We start from the raw sequence: 4,192 nt of genomic DNA on the forward strand, positions 1-4,192 counted from the left end.
ATATTTCTTATATATAATTATATTTGAATAATTCAAATAATAATAGAATGTCTAAATAAGTCATAATAGAACAAATTGGAATTTAGCCTTTAAATTAAATGTTTACCATGGTATAGTATGATATACTATTTTTTAAGTTATAATAAACCACAGTAGGAAAATAATGGTGATATATATATATATATATTACATATATATACATACGTATATATGATATATACATATATATTGAAAAATGAGAAGTATATTAAAGACACTACTTACTACGGTCTTAGCATAGTTGAATCCATGCCAATTATTTTCTTATTTTTCACACTTTCAAACATTATTTTTAAAGTAAGAAAGCAAAGCAAAAAGAAATTTATTAGTTAGATCTTTCTGTTGTCTAACTATTCATGGTATCACGTGCCTAACTCTTCTTTTTCAATGGAGAAAAGACAGTGATGCTTATTCATTTTTTTAGCTGTAATGAATGGACTCAGCAGAACAAATTTTTTTTAAATCAAAATAATTCCCCATTTCTCAAACTCTGTGCTATACGGCACTTTTCAGCTTTATTTGGATCCAAGGAAGACTGCAACTCCTTGTATCTGTGTATCAGACATTTTAATTCTCAAAATATGTTTGCATCTGCCTCCGTAATTGATTCAGTAGCTTCCTCTGTGTTTAGCTTAAAATATGGGAGCATTCAGTGAAAGGTGTCAATGAGTGTCAATGAGAAAATAAGGAGAGGTTAATAGATAATAATTTCTTTTTATAATTCTCCCTGTTTTTTTCTATCTTTTTATCTACACAAATTTTCATAAACTTTGTGTCACGTTAGAAGAAGTGGCAAAGTGGACATTTTAGTATATTTAAATGTTTGCACATTTAAATATACTAAATAGGTATAATTAATGCCCAGTAGAAGTTCTAAAACATTAAATATTATTATGGAAAGAAGAGTCCACTTATGCAGAAGAATTATGAAAAAACCGTATTATGCAAACTATTTGCCAGTATTTCTCTACATTATTTTAACCTGAGATTTGATTTGATTTTTACGCAGTATTTTACTTGAAGCCTTTACAAATATTGTTATTGGTTTGTCTTTTGGTCATTGTTTAAAGGATGATTGCTTTGTTTTACTTATTATTTTGTTCTTTTATGTGAATGGATGATTTTGTCTTTGTCTCTTAAGAAATGGAAAATGCTGTTGTAAAAAACAATGATAAGGTTGAAAAGTTTGTTAACAATATTAGGAAAATTAAAGGGCCCTGGGGTATGTCTGTATATGAGAAGATACTGGTTGAAGTCATGAACCTTATAATCACATTTGAAATGTTCCTAGTTTATTCCCCCAGTGATACAACTCAAAGAACAAAGCTATTTTTTCCTACCAAGTCACATCAATGTCTCATTTTAGCTGAAAATTCCCTGTTTAATAAAAGAGAAGTGAGATAAGAGGGACATACAGTAAGAATCTAACCTAAGGGAATCTGAGTGTCCAGCTTCATCAAAGGCTTCTGAAAAGGGATGACAGGGAAATGATAGTCAAGGATTTCCTCCACATATGTAAACTTATGTGAAGTCAAGATTATTACTAGATAGACTATTAAATTCACTTCTTAATTTTTAATAAGCAATATGATTTCTCTCCCTGGAAACAAAGTGCAGACGTAATGGAACTTTACTAGGATGTCAAGGGACATACAGCTCGTATTATTTCCCATAGCCTTCATATCCCACACATTGGTGGACATCATTCTGAAATGTTTTCTTGGAAGAAGGTAAAGGAGATACATATACACTCCTTGAAACAAAATTATTATCACAGGCACAAAAGATCAGTTTTGGTAAATTTATTTTAAATGACAACTAAAAATATTCTGACCATTTTGCATGTATTCTTCTCTGTGTGATTTACGTTCTTTGTTTAAAATATGATTGGTCAAATATATTAAGAAGAAGTGAATTTGTTTATTTAGATTTAATGTGTACAGTTGCATCCTTGAAAAAGTAAGAGCCAATTAATTTCCCACTAATTATCTTTAAAATATATACATTGGCTACTGGAAAATGTGTAGTGATTTTAAGGTAAGTTTTCCATTCTTCCATCTGTTTCAGTTTGAACAAATGTATCTATTCTCCAGACTTTTATTGGTAAAGATAAAATTCAAAAGCAGGCTATATAGAACAAACCTTAAAAGATAATCACTATATTTTTTTTGCTGTAGGCATTTCCTAAGAAACATATCTAAAATCAAGGTCTTCCATGTCATAAGAGTTTGGAGTGTCACATACTTGGGTGACCTGTAAAGGAAAAAATCTAAGGAAAAGGAGTAACAACATTGAGTTTTAACACACCATGTGTACTGTGCTGTGCGTGTGTGATTGTTTAAGCCCTTACATTTAAATTTATTTCAGAAAGATCAATGTAAAGTGTAACAAGGCTGTATGAGTGGTTTATCAGACATCTAAATATATTAAAAACAAGTTAAGAAAATGAATTTTTTCCCTTCTATTTCAATTTTGTAAACAACTATATGGAATCTGTATAACTTTAAAAACCAACACAATTTAAAGAGCTGTACTGTTTTTGACTGAGGTTTTCAACATTCTGTGTTTGTTTTATTAAATACTTAGGAATTCAGATGTTGCCCTCAATGAAGATAAATTATAGATGGGAGAATTAATGCTACTCAGGATGCTGCTGGACGAGCCAACAGATACTAATTTGTTAAAAACAGCAATTACAACCAAAATTAAGTAAGTAACCTCTGCATTTTTTTGGTCTATTGTGTCCCCCAAAGACAGGATTATTTCCAACTATAATGTGAATAGTGTCTCCAGAGAATTTATTCACTATTAATTGGAGAGTTCATGTTAAGAAGTTTGAGATGCAAATAATTGAAAATATCGGTAAATATCCTGTGTATCCAATGAGAGTGTGTCACAGCTTCTGTGAGAGGAGAACAGCTTCAAGGTCTCATGCCTTCTCTGCAGAACCCTTTGCTCTGGCTTCAATAAAAGTTCGCAGTTTAAAAATCTGTGGCAAATACTCAAAAATCTGGGGCAAATTTTGATGCTCAAGCTTTGAAATTAGATATTTTCTTGGCCATCCCTTCTTCTTTATTACCTGGCCTAGGTAAATTTACTTTAACAACAATCACAAAAGGGATCCTGTCTGTTTCTCCATGGAAATTAAATGGAATATTATAAATGTAAGTCATTCACAGGTTGATATACAGATGCCAATAACTTTGAAGTCTTACAGCCATTTTCTTTCCAAAGGGTTATGTTACTGGATGACAAATAATGAGGTAAAGTCTGAGTTGGAATGATTGGATAACATTCCATCCAATTTGAAAGGGAAATCATAGATGAACTAGATCATCCTCCTTATTTGACAGATGGGGTCATGGAGCTACTATTATGCATACATAAATCAGAAGCTTTCACAAAGACAACTTCCAATATAAAGATTTTCTAATTCATTTCCAACAATAAGAATTATTTGCTGTCGCATCATTAATGCTTTCATAGGCAACAATACACATACAATCAATACAGGTTTTTATGACAAAAAGTTATCAAAGTACTAGAGGCCTAGTACTTTTAAGTCTGGTCATCTCTGCTAGTATCTTCACATCTTCACTGGGTATCCAACATTAACATGTGGTTTCCCCACCACCATTCTGCCCTTACCACAACTCCTTACTAGAGTTCAGTGGGCACTAGACGTCAAAGACACCTGTTCAGGCCCCTTTGAGAGATCTAATGGTTAAATTTGTAAAAAAAATATATTTGAAATTATACACTACAGGGACAGTAATCATAGATACCCATAGTTTAATCTTCATTTCTAAGAGAGAATCTAGCAGACATTCTACTCCAGGGTCTTTCGAATTTTCCAACCCAAGGATATTTCTGCTTACCTTAGAAAGAGAAAAAACTAGAAAATGCCTGTATTACCTAAACATTGCCAAGTTGGCTGATTTCTAAATGATATTATTTCGTTGGCATTCCATGAGGCAATCACTTTAATATTTGTCAAATGAAGCAAAAATAAAGCCACCAAAATAATCAAACTAAATGTAATATACATATATATTTTATACATACATATGTACTTATATATGTATGTATGTGTGTGTGTAGTCACAGTAGGAAACAGATTATTATGAGAGAACGATGTTGACCTTAAGGAATG

This window comes from Leucopleurus acutus, assembly GCF_964270905.1.
Source record: "Leucopleurus acutus genome assembly, chromosome: 14".
Taxonomy (NCBI): Eukaryota; Metazoa; Chordata; class Mammalia; order Artiodactyla; family Delphinidae; genus Leucopleurus; species Leucopleurus acutus.